This window comes from Platalea leucorodia (assembly GCF_965183815.1).
Source record: "Platalea leucorodia genome assembly, chromosome: 2".
Taxonomy (NCBI): Eukaryota; Metazoa; Chordata; class Aves; order Pelecaniformes; family Threskiornithidae; genus Platalea; species Platalea leucorodia.
The window spans coordinates 48314358-48328607 of NC_138824.1; positions in this window are offsets into that span (position 1 = coordinate 48314358).

Here is a 14250-nt window from a genome sequence, read left to right on the forward strand (position 1 = left end):
TAGTTGGGAGGGAGGTGCCTAGAGACGTTAGTGTGCTCTACTGACTTTGTAGATCCAATGAAATGATATTCAACAGGGAATTAAGCACTATTATATTAAATATTTCATAAATATTAAAGTAATTTTAGCAAGCATTCTAATTCACTTTAGTTCTCTACAGTTTAATGAAATATATTGTCTTAAAAAACCACATTAGCAGAATTGCTCTACTCTGGATTACTACAGCACAGGCATGAACCAATTGCCTTCTATGGATTTACTCTTCTCAAGGATCCTCCTGGCTACAGGTGTTTCATATTAAGTCTACTATTACCTGGAAAAGCATTACAAAGTTATTCTAGTGAAGAATAAGGTGTAACCTCTGGCCATCAGAAGAGATATTTTTGTTACACTGTCTTCAGCTCTGGAGTGTTAACGTCCATTTTTGGACAAGTCTAATTCTCCTTTCTTAGATTCAAAAATTTTTCCCCACCAAATTTCATCTGCTGCATTTTATGTAAAAAACAATCAATGTCATAAATGTGCCAGACACTTTATATGCTGACTTAGGAGAAGATGTAAGTAAAAAGCTTAGGAGAAGATGCAAAAAAAAAAAAAAAATTGCAAATGACAACCTCTAATAATTTTAAAATTGTATTAATTGAAAATAGTGTGTGATACCTTGCTTTGTTAAAATAAATCCACTAAACCACTGGAGAAAAAAATGTCTGATTGAAAAGTTGAGGAAAATTATGTAAAATATGCATAGTGATATTTGAAAACATTACATGTGTAAGCTATGTTTCCATTGAAATTTGAATTTTAAAAATTCTGAATTGACAATTCATTTCAATTACTTAAGGAAAAAAAACCAACATGGCTACTTTGATCTCCTTTTGTCATTAGCCCTTCTTGAAACAGCCAGGGATCCATTCTAACCAACGCTTCTAGGATTCCATGAGAATAACATCTTTATATGTAGCTGTATAAAATGTCAAAATATAAGAGACTTCTAGGTTAAAACTGAAGATAAATATAATAAAGCTGTAGAAATGCCTTTTCAAAAGCTTGGTGTCTATTCCAGATTCCCCACGTATACTAACAGAGTTTATTCACCAGGCGTATAGATATTCTCAAAAGAAAGTATTCTTGGAAATAATCATATATTATGGTGCTTTTGTGATACTACAGATTTTCTGTGTACTTAGGATGAAAAATAGCTGTGCTATCTCAGATATTGCCTTGCAAAAGCTGTAGGTAATCTTTTACTGTTTCATAAACAATTATAAGTGATCAGAATTATTATTGTGCAGTGGTTTTTTGGGGGTATGTTTCCTGGAAGGCATGCAGGTGTGTGATATTGGTCTCTGCTACAGGAACTGAGCTGTATGAAAATGGAAGTATTATATAGCATTTGGCCAGAACACTTGGTGTGTTAATTACTAGCTTCTGTGAGTTTCAGCAGAATGAAGGTTGGAAACCATTTTCTGAAAAGCACATACACAAGGCGGAAGGAGATGCATGTATTTCTTATGTAATTTAATTTGTTGTTGAAGTTATTAAAAATTAAAGGATGTTTTTACCAAGCACAGTTATAAGAAGAAATGCAGTATGATGATCTGTATTACAGTACGTGATGTGAATTCTGAAAATGATGCAGCAATTGGTGTAGCAATTTAGAAGCTTAAAGGATTGTTTTTGTAAAGGCAGACTATGGATTTTGGTAAGTGGTAGGCTGAATATTTACTGTAGGAGCTTGGAGAACCCTTTGAATTTTCAAATACTCATATATTAAAGTTTTAAATTCTGTGTTAGCATCCAATCTTCTAAATTATTTCTTTTTAAATAATTACAAATTCTTTAAAGTTCCTTTGAAAACACTAATGACCCTACTGTCCATTCTATTTAAAATTTTACCTGTAGTTTCATCAGTTTCAAAGAGAAAGTTTATTTTGTTTGAGGAGGCAATTTATTTCATTTTCCTCCTATTATTCTTAAAATAGTCATATTATGCTGTATGAAACACCTCAAAGCCAATGTCTAACTCCTATAGGATAAGCATCCAGGTACAGTATCTCTGAATTCAGGGACTTTATCACAGGTCTTGTGATATCTACTATTTTTCTTACAGCTCTTCCCCCAAAAATAAAATGCCATAGAAACTCTTAAGCCCGCCCCTCTTCCTCCCTACCTTCATGTCATCGTCTTTTTGCTCCTTTTGTCTCTTTCTTGCTTTACGATGCATAACATATCCCTCATAGTTGCATAGATTTGACAACCTATACCTTAAATGCTTCAAAACTAGAAGGTGAATAAAAAACAATATTTTAAATTATATATCTATAGCTAATCATAAATATTTTGTAAACTGATTCACAATTTATGATTGGTACAGCCCAAATACTGTTGACATACTATATATGTGTGGTAGACATAGTATATATGTGTGCATTTTTGCACAATGTCTTACTAAAGGTGGATTATGATATATTTAGCCCTTCATCTATGCTCTTCAAAATCTTTTTGCTTCAGTGGTTAGCATTTAGATTTGAAACATGCTGCCATAATATCCAAACAGCCTTTTAAATAAAGTAGATCTTTTTTTCGAGTTAAGGCAGTATGGAGGGAAAAGTTTGCTGTCCAAGGTGATATTTTACTGGATGAAGCTTGCAAAATTCTTCTAGGGAGTTTTCAAACATTGAAAGGAAAGGTCAGATATATAAGGTCAGGTTTACTAAACAAATACTTTAGGATTAGTCTTTTAGTGGACTCAAAACCTCTCAAGTAGCAGTTTTACTTGAGGATGACAAAATAGATCATAGAATCATAGAACCATAGAATCATAGAATGGTTTGGGTTGGAAGGGACCTTAAAGATCACCTAGTTCCAACCCTGTTGCCATGGGCATGGATACCTTCTGCTAGATCAGGGTGCTCAAAGCTCCATCCATCCTGGCCTTGAACACTTCCACAGAGGAGGCATCCACAGCTTCTCTGGGCAACCTGTTCCAGTGTCTCACCACCCTCACAGTAAAGAATTTCTTTCTAATATCTAATCTAAATCTACCCTCTTTCAGTTTAAAACCGTTACCCTTCATCCTATCACTACGCTCCCTGATGGACTCCCTCCTCATCTTTCCTGCAGGCCCCCTTTAATACTGGAAGGGTGCTATAAGATCTCCACAGAGCCTTTTCTCTAGGCTGAACAACCCCAACTCTCTCAGCCTGTCTTCACAGGGTCAGTGATCCAGCCCCCTGATCGTCTTGGTGGCCCTCCTCTGGATCAGCTCGAGAGAGTCCATGTCTGTCTTATGCTGGAGGCCCCAGAGCTGAACACAGTACAGCTGTGAGGTGAGGTCTCATGAGAGCAGAGTAGAGGAGAATCACCTCCCTCGACCTGCTGGCCACAAGGCGAGATCCTTTAGGATAAACTGTTCTTTAGAATAATTTTTGCTGCATAAAGCACATATTGCCTAAAATGAACTTGGTTTTAAAATTATGCTGTGGTACAGACAGTCTACTTGTGAGAAATACCAGTAAACTTATTTGGCTTGGCAAAGTTGCTGCATCTGTGTATAGGGTCTCCAATGCAGCTAGAATCACCATCTTGGCTACAGGGAGATAAATTCCCAGAGAAACTCAGGAATTGTTGTGTTATGCCTTAAGGTGCCATATTGCCTTCCTGCATCACTAACTTGGGTGCTAGGGCACCCAATTAATGCACAGACAGACTGAGGGAAATATATCTAATACAGTGTTTATTTTAGATGTCATAACCTCTTTAGCCTCTAAATTCAGTAAATCAATTCATTGCGTATTGTTTAGGGGAGACCAGATCCTGCTTCCTTTTGCTATTGATGGAGGTATGTAAAATGGACACTCAGCAGTTAAGTCTATAAATTAAGATGTCTGAATCTATCCTGAAGTGACTAAGAATGGGAATCTCAGAAGCTTTATATATCACCAGGAAATTATATACACTCATTAGTTTGTAGGATACAGTCTAAGTATGGTCCAAATGTTGCCCCTCAAAATCAGTGCCTAAAATCCAGACAGGAACTGGGTTCCTATCAATCACTTCTGGCCCTGCTTTATGTCAGATTCAAGCTACAAGTTTAAGATTTCTGCCATCTTCAGTCTGATCAGATTTTTCTTGCATTCTCAAAAAAGCTTTCTGTCCTATCATAGCAGGTGTATAAGTGGCTGGTGGACTCATCTGACAGTTGTTGGCTCAGTTTGCTAAGAAACAGGGATGCGAACTCAACTATCCAGCAATCCATATGGGTCCTCTTGCAACCTATTCTGAAGAAACATTATTAATCTATTCTGTTGAAGTTGTTTGTCTTTATAAAACACATTAGGGATTATTTTAATTGTTAAGAACCCTCTTGAGAGACCTTTTAGGAAGAATAACAATGCTTGAGAATCTGTGGCAGGGGTGAAAGTGTGTGTCTGAAGAAACTTGAGCCTTTAATCATCACAGAGCCAGAGAGACAGAGAGGTCATACAACAGGTGAGGGCTTGCTGTGACAATTTCAGAGGGCTTCAGAGGATGTACTTGCAGTCTATTCAGAGCAGGAATTAGAAAACCAGACCTCATTCCCAAATGGAGGATCTCCTCCCAACTTGCTGAAGAGTTTGACAGTGCTGCCCACCCCTGAGTGTCTGCCTGTTGATTTTGCTAAGAGTTGTAGAGGATTTTGCTTATCGAGACCTTTGAGACTATGCAATATAGCCTTTTGAGGCTATGTAATACTGTAAAGCACCATAGTGATAAGCACTTTTATAGACCACATAACATTATTTCTTTCATACATTCTGAACAGATAGCATTTTTCTTGTCCTTGTTATGCTTTTTCCATTGCTATAATAATAAAAAAACAAACAAACAAACAAACCATAACACACTGCTTTTGCTGGTACAAATATCTGCTACAATGATTAAACATGAATGTTTTAGAAAAAAAACTAAACAAACCCCAAAACATTTTGTGGAGGCAGTATTCTCACTTGACAGGATTATTTTTATGTTATTTTTTAACACTGATAGAAAAAATGCTGTTTCTCATTGATAACTGTATCCTGAGTTCAGGAATGGGCTTTTCAGAAGTCCTTTGGCACAAAGCTATCAGCTATGCAAACTGAAACTAGACACTTCAATTCTGAATATCTGTAGAGGTACATATTTCTATATAGAAGTATCATCTAAAATTTGACCCTTAAACTAGATGAAGAAATCTTTTAAGGACACTGACAGATAGTCTTATTTTTTCCCATGTGCCAGGAACCAAGGTTTTACTACCCTTTGGGTAATAAAGACCCTTAGGAAAGGGAAAATCCTTTGTAACATGTCTCCAGTTGACCTACACAGAGAAGAGTAATATTTTTTGGTGACAGTCCTCAGTATAATAAACTCATTTGGAAATAAACCCTGAATGTTGAATTTCTTAAAGTAAAACACTGGGGCCTGAGCACTGGAGAAGCCTATGTGACAATGTGAACATGAGATACAGATCCTGGATCTCTAACTCATTTCAGGTCATCTTGCAAAGAAACACTGATTGCCACCATCTTTTAAGAAGGAGCTCTGACAGAATTATTCAAAAGGGTTAATTTTAAATGTTTGTTTTCTATTTGGTCAGTTAAAAGAAATGCAAACCTCAGAACTTGATTAGGAACCTAAGTTTAGATGTTTTAAGTTGTGACAGAAGTCTCTCCCTCTCCAGCTACTATAATGAGAGTCTTGGAAAATTAATCCACTATGTGAAAGTCGTCTTTTTTGATACGCTCTCTCATTTCCTTTACAGTAGTAGAGTGAATATCTCTTTACCTGAGTTGAATGAACAAAATTAGATTCTGTAGATATTCCCTCAAAGACAATAAAACTTTAATAACTTGAAAGAGATTGATGATGTAATGCAGATCACGTGTACAGTCTTTAAATAGATTGTTGTCCTTCTTTTTCTAAACCACAGTCTAATGAGGAAAAAACCCTCAACCATTTTAGCAAACTTACTTTGAAATTAGTTTTGTAATTAGTAATTATAAATACATTTTTTTGGTAAGATTTTAAAGGTAATAACAAGAAGGAAGAGAAACATCAAGTGATCACTGTGGATTATGATTACTTTTTGAAATGTGGAAATGCTTTATCAAATATTTTGAAGTTTAACTGCATAGAGGTTAGAGAATAACAGGAAGTATAGACATGTTGCTGAAAAGGATCTATGGGTTATAACAGATCACAAGCTGAAAATGATCAACAAAATTAGTTTACTGCAAAGATTATATACATGCAAGGCAAATATCGTAATGAAACACATTAACATTGTATGCATTGTTTAAGTGGAATATGAAGTAGTTAAATTCTGTTTGGCTTTGGTTAGGCCTCAGATGCAATATTATGACCAGTTTTGGGCTTCGTGCTTCAAGAAGGATACAAAGCAGGGTCCAAAAGAAAATAACAAAAATGGTTACAGGTCTAGAAAACATAACCTCTAAAGAAAAATTGAAGGAATTAGGCTTGTTTAGTCTAGAGCTGAGGAGACTGAAGGGAGCTATGACAGCAGGCTACAGAGAGGTAAAAATAGGAGATGGGAATAAACAGTTTTCCATGCCCAGCATGAAGAGCAGCAACGGAAAACAGAATTAAGTGAAGCTAAGTCTAAACATTAGTAAAAATTTTCTAGCAACAAAGCTAGTTGAGCTGTGTAATAGGCTGTGAAAGGAGACTTGAGCAATGCCCCCTTATGTGGAAGCAAATAGTAAAACCTCTCTGTGGAATGGTGCAGGTATACTATACCTTTGAGTTAGGAAATGGATTGCATTAATCCTTGTGATCCTCTCCAGCTCCACTGTTTATGATTTTATGATTACTTATTTTGCATTCTTTTTATTAGATATGATGTGGGACATATCGTAAAAAATATATGGTAGTTTATGTGATAAAAGCTCATCTGCATGCCCAGAAAGGAGCACAGAAGAACAATGGCAGGCAGGGGACCCCAGGCCAATCCCAGGAGCCAGCAGCACATGAGGGGTCCATCTCCACAAACCTAGAGGAGCAAAAAGTCCCAAAGTCATGTGGGAACCCAAATTAAAGACTCAAAGGAAGTGACACACTGTCTGGGTACCTCCCAGAGCTGTCCCAGGAAATCCTCAGCCCCAGTGACCTGGTGTAAAACCCCTCAAGATGAGTAAGTGGGGTGGGACCATGGGTCACAGGGTCCTGTGTCTCTGTGCTGCTAGCAAGTAGAATAAGTTTGGGTGTCTGAGTGCATGATCACTAGTGAAGATCAAGATGGACTAGCCATCGAGTAGGTGAAGTGGTCTCGGAGCCAAGGTGTGTGTGTCTCAAGGGTCAAGACCATGGGAAAAGCTGGCTGTTGGGGAACATGGGAGTCCCAGCCAGATGTGTGTGTGCATGTGTATGTGCATGTGAGTACATGATGGTCTGTACCAGCAAGTGGCGTGAAGCTGTGGACTCAGGGGCTTATATGTCTGAGTACTAGCAAATGGGGAGACTGGGATGCAGGGGCAGCTCCTGGGCAGACTGAGTGAGCACAACTGCTACAGAGATCCACCTTGTATATGTATATACAAATATATATATATATATATATATATTCTCACTAGCGGACCTTCCTCGTGGTCAGTCAGGGGAGCAGGATGAGGCTGTTGGTGCTGTCTGTCTTCATGCAAGTACTGAGTATGCCTGTGATCTGTGTGGCCAGCTGTGTATTTATGTATATATGTGGTGTGTATGTCTGCTTTGTATGCATGTGCCTACAAGGAATGCATTGCCAACCTTGCTATGGGTTGGAGCTGGGGGCATGGAGATGCAGCATCCTCACCTTCATCAGGCTACTGCATTTGACTCCAGCCACCAACAATCTTATTTCAGTTTACAGAGGTCAAACTGTGTTTCTCTTACTTGGTTATGTGTGTGTTCTTTTCTACTGTGTTAATTAAAAGCAAATAGATCTTCACTGATTTCTAAATGTCTAGGTAAAGTCCAGTGCTTCTTTCCTGCCTGGCTCTTCTAGCACATTTGTTTTTGACACATTCCCTGTTATAACTTCTTGACATCAGCGACCCTCTGTAGAGCTCCCTGTAAGGATGCTGACAATTCAGACTTCTGTTGCCTTCAGCACACGCTGTTACACAGCCTCAGCTTTATAAGTGCTTAGAGATTGTCGGGGGAATAATAGTCACAGCAGAAAACAGACACAACTATTCCACAAGTATGATTCTAAAACCAAGTTATGCCAGTAATGAAGGAATTAGTAACTTTTTTGAAAAAATTTGTAAACTTGTCCCAGTTTCCTCATAGATGTGCACCACTTTTTTGATTTATTGTCCTGGAGAATATTCAAGACTATTCTCAAGTTTAAAATTTCAGAATCACAGGTCAGCCCTTTAATTTTACCTCTCCACTGATCAAAGCATTCTGACCATTTCCTCAGGAGTCAGTTTATGTGTTTCTTTTGTGAACATTTCTTCCCTTTTTCTGTATTTGGGAATTCCTCACACCCTGAAGTTAAGATTTTTAAGGAAAAAATGTGGAACCAGCTCTTTTTATAGCTATTAGTTAGGTCACTGCTGCAAAATTCTTCCACTTGAATAAATGATCATTAACGTATGGCTGGTTTTTGTACAAAATCTGATGGGAAAATGATATGTTTTTTTTGTTAATAAACCACAACAGATAGGCCAAGTCACACTGGGTCCCTTTAGCTCTGTCTCTAATACTGGTCAACAGTATTTAGTGCGGGCTTGGTACATGACTGGCCCAGTATACTTACCCAGACTGCAGCAATTTGTGTCTCACGGATATCCAGTGCCGCAAGTTGTGTCCTTGTATTTAAATAGCCCATGTCAGATTTTCATCTCCTGAATTTGCTGAGACATTTTCAAGCTAAGTGAATCTTCACCATCTACCATGTCCTAGACCAGAGTGGTTCCTCAACCTCACTGTGAACTGTGTGAAGAAATACATCCTTCTCTTTGTCTTGAAAGTCACCTTCCAGTTTCATTTGGTGTCCTTTACTGTTTATATGGAAATGACAGTGAAATAATCATTTCCTATTCACCTTTTCCATGTTACTCATGACTCTCTAGGACTTTACCCTACCCTTTCTCAGTCACCTCTTCCCCAGGCTGAAGTGGCTTAGTCACATTTTCCTCATATGAAAGCTATTCCTTTCTTCTGATTATCTTTGTTGTCTTTGTTGTAGCCTTCCTAATTCTGTTATAACTTTTGTGAGATGAGGTGAATGGACCTGCATGAGCACATGAAATGTGGGCATACCCTGGATTTACATTCAGTGGATTCCACCTATGCAGAAACAGTGCATAATATAACTTTGTTCCATAATCTCATAATTTTAATGAGAATCTTTAAATCATTCTAACCTTAATTCATCACAGCTGCATACTTTGAGACACAGAAACAATATTGACTTTTTTTTGCTTGAGTAAGTGATACCTGGATGGTAGGAGTTTGACTTTTTTTCACTGAAGTGAAGTGGATCTTCATGGTGCTCTACATTTTCAAAAAATATTGCTTGATGGTCAAAAATGAAACTGTCTCAGCATAAAGACCTGACAGTTGGAGGCTCTCCTCTCACTCCCTTTGCCCTCAAGGATTTACTTATATTTTCCTGTTATAAACACTTCTGAAGACTAAATACTTTGAAATGAAGGAAAGCCTAACTTTACATCAGACATACTTTTCCTGTGCTTTGAAGATATAAAGTGCTGCATATGTGTGTATTCTTATTTATAGTTTATCTTGGATGTTTGCTTCAAACCTCCTCTGCCCCTTCCCTCACAGTCTCTTCACTTCAACCTCACTTTAGTGGCCACCCATATATCCCTTTCTCTTATCTTATCCCTCTTACACTGCTTCCACCACTCGCTTTGTCCCTAGCCTCATCTTCCAACAACAGCATCAGTCAACAAAGAAAAAGCACAGAAAAAAGAAAGTAACTAACATGACAACTGCTAAACATTAATGAACTTTGTATTTTATGTTATTTCTCTTGCCTCTTAACCCTTCGTTTGCCTTATCTATTTATAAATTGCTTAGGGTAAAGACTATACTTTATTCTTTGCTGGCAAGGTTGGTGCCATAGCCCCTCTTTGGAGTGCAATGCCTAAGCTTTTCTGTAACAAACACAAGCTGTGGTGGTATTGATGTTTTGACTGACAGGAAAAATAAAGTTGTATTTTAATTGACTAAAGATCTTGCTTTGCGTAACAAAGAAATAGCTGCTAAACGATCCCTGAACTCACTGCTATAGTTATGTTTTGTTCGTTACTTTTCCTTACCGGAATTGACTGCCTACTTCAACAGGCTTTGCAACAGGCTTCGTAAGACCTTAATACAGACATGGTTAAGTGCTGAGTTTTAATGAAGGGCTGTTTCATCACATGTCCTGCATTCAGTTCACACCTCATAAATAGCCATTATTATGGCATTCAAGGTGTAACCTTGATATTATTATTATAAAGGTAAGTAAGAATCTCTGCAAATGGAGATGCCAATTTTTATTTCCATGCTCACTCTAAGTCACCTAGTGCAACCCTAAATGTCAATATAAAGGTCTGGAGCAGTCTGTGTATCTGCAGTGTTTGGGACTAAAAAATGGAAATTATTCCAGGAAGTTTACAGGGATTGAGAATGGGTAAATGACTTAGAAATTCATTGCTATTTTACTGCGCAGGATGGTGATATTTGTTGTTTTACTGCTGGCACTTTTGGCTCTGAAACTTATTTTCTGTAGAGGTGGGCTAGCCAGGTGTGGGCTTACTAGGAGGAGGTGGAAGACAGGATAGGATAGATGTCCTGCGGGCTATCATTCAGATCAGGGCTTCTTCATTCAGCAGGAGCTTTAGGCCCTGTAATACAGTTCTGTGGACTGACAGCCCCACCCAGACAGTATGCAGCTGTGCCCTCCCCACAGAAACATGCTCACTCTGACCTGTCCTGTCTGACCTCTGGAAATCTATGCATTGTAGATATCTCACTGAATTAGGAATATGACCAGGGTTACTGATCCAGATTGCGTCATGGGTCAAAACTATCTGAACATGATATAAAATCTGTTGCTTTTTTCCACCTTATCATAAGCTTCTACAGTTTGTACTGCTGATACATACATATATACACATATACATACACACACGTGTACATGTATGTGTATATATATATATATATATAAAAAATCATGGAATCACAGAATCATTTAGGTTGGAAAAGACTCTTAAGATCAACTCCAGCTGTTAACATAACACTGCCAAGTCTACTGCTAAACCATGTCCCTAAGCACCACATCTACATGTCTTTTAAACACCTCCAGGGATGAGGACTCCACCACTTCCCTGGGCAGCCTGTTCCGATGCTTGACAACCTTTTTAGTGAAGAAGTTTTTCCTAATATCCAATCTAAACCTCCCCTGGTGCAAGAGGCCATTTCCTCTTATCCTATCACTTGTTACTTGGGAAAAGAGACTGAGACCCACCTTGCTACAACCTCCTTTCAGGTAGTTGCACAGAGCAATAAGGTCACCCCTCAGCCTCCTCTTCTCCAGACTAAATAACCCCAGCTCCCTCAGATGCTCCTCGTAAGACTTGTTCTCTAGACCCTTCACCAGTTTCGTTGCTCTTCTTTGGACATGCTCCAGCACCTCGATGTCTTTCTTGCAGTGAGGGGCCCAAAACTGAACACAGTATTCGAGGCGCAGCCTCACCAGTGCCGAGTACAGGGGCATTATCACTTCCCAGTCCTGCTGGTTACACTATTTCTGATACAAGCCAGGATGCTGTTGGCTTTCTTGGCCACCTGGGCACCTATTCAGGTGGCTGTCAACCAACACCCCAGTTCCTTTTCTGCAGGGCAGCTTTCCAGTCACTCTTTCCTAAGCCTGTAGCATTGCATGGCGTTGTTGTGACACAAGTGCAGGACCCGGCCCTTAGCCTTGTTGAACCTCATACCATTGGCCTCGGCCCATTGATCCAGGCTGTCCAGGTCCCTCTGTAGGGCCTTCCTACCCTCCAGCAGATCAACACTCCCAGCCAACTTGGTGTCATCTGCAAACTTACTGAGGGGTCACTTGATCCCCTCGTCCAGATCATTGATAAAGATATTAAACAGAACTGGCCTCAATACTGAGCCCTGGGGAACACTGCTTGTGACCAGCCTCCAGCTGGATTTAAATCCATTCACCATAACTCTTTGGGCCCAGCTATTCAGCCAGTTTTTTACACAGTGAAGAGTACACCCATCCAAGCCATGAGCAGCCAGTTTCTCCAGGAGAATGCTGTGGGAAACGGTGTCAAAGCTTTACTAAAGTCTACGTAGATGACATCCACAGCCTTTCCCTCATCCACTAAGGTGGTCACCTTGTCATAGAAGGAGACCAGGTTAATCAAGCACACTGACCTGCCTTTCATAAACCCATGCTGACTGGGCCTGATCCCCTGGTTGTCCTGTACGTGTGCGTGATAGCACTCAGGATGATCTACTCCATAACATTCCTGGACAGTGAGGTTAGACTGACAGGCCTGTAGTTCCCGGGATCCTCCTTCTGGCCCTTCTTGTAGATGAGTGTCACATTTGCTAACTTCCAGTCAACTGGGACCTCCCCAGTTAGCCAGGACTGCTGATAAATGATAGAAAGTGGTTTGGTGAGCCCTTGCACCAGCTCTCTCAGTACCCTTGGGTGAATCCCCTCTGGCCCCATAGACTTGTGTGTGTCTATGTGGTGTAGCAGGTCGCTAACCATTTCCCCTTGGATTATGGGGGCTTTATTCTGCTGTTCGCCTCTGTCTCACATATATGCAACTGCCACACATCTTTTTTGAACAGTGAGTTTGAGGATTACTTTAAAAAAAAGGACAGCCAGATTTCCTCTTCTCTGGACTAATGTGTCTATGAATGTCTCAGTAGATTTTTAGAGATATAAGGGATGTATCTCTCAAGTAAACAATTTTTTTCCAAACAAACAAATATCTTACATGCACATAACAACTCAATAAATACTATTTGAAAAACAGTAGATTTTAAATGACTGTGTGATAGTTATCCAATTAATTCTGATCTACAATATTTTTGAACATCATATCATTTTTTTTTTCATTCTTTATCTACCTGTAGATAAATGGACTCTTATGGGCCCACTCATGGCATCATTTCACTTCTTTGCATGCACAAAAACTTTGGTACAATTTATCCTTTCAAAGTTCACAAATCTCTCACAGCCTGCAACCCTTGCTCACCACTATGGGAGTTTATGATGATGTCAGCAAAATTCCCGAGAAACTTTTCATGTACTGAGCAGACTACAGTATGAGGAAAAAATACAGCTCTAACCAGAATTAAAAGGCTATCAAACTGAGTAGGTACTTACTTCAACAAGGGCAACATTCTCTCTGAATTCAATAGTTAGGTAATCCTTCTTTCCATCTATAATTTTACTAAAGATAGTGTATTTTTTTTTTTTTTTTTTTTTTTCAAAACCTAATGTTTAGGTCTGCTTCATAATTGAAGAATAATGTTACTGTAAATTTAACCAAAAAAAGAATGTTTATTTTTTAGTGTTTGCTTTTCCATTACGTACTTGATTCAGTACAATTAATGTTATGCTGAATTCTGTGAAATCAGTAACTCAGATTTTCTTAACTTTTAGACCTCTGCCATTGTTGAAACGGTTAATCAGAACACATCCCAAACGTGTATAAGAACCAGTTTTTAATCTTAAGAAATTATTCAGAATATGTCCAGCAAGTATACATCAGCCTCCAAGACCCTTCTCTTTATTGGGCTTCCTGCTTCTTTGTGCAACAGGTCATTAAATATTTGCTGTAAAAGAATAAAGAATAAGAGTAGTTGTTACTGAACAGGCAACTTGCATGTTGAAAGTGAGGCACATTATTTTTTAAGATCTTGGTCCCGTGACCCTCACTTACCCAGGATGTACAATGGATGTGAAAGAGCAAAATCCTGGAGCTTTTCAGATCAGTGGATTTACTGTCAGTGTGTGTGTCTGTAGTCAGGATTGAACAAAACATGTTCTGGCTCTTTTAAGGAGGGGCTGCAGGATTAAGAGATGAACTGAATTCTCATTCCTTACATGTTTACATGCTTTCAAACCATCATGAAAAGAAAGTCAAATAAAAACCCCTTGTATGTTACTTCCTAAAAACTTTAGAGAAACTTTTAAGCAAAAACGGATTTATTTATTCGATTAGAGCTAGCAAAGTTAGAACA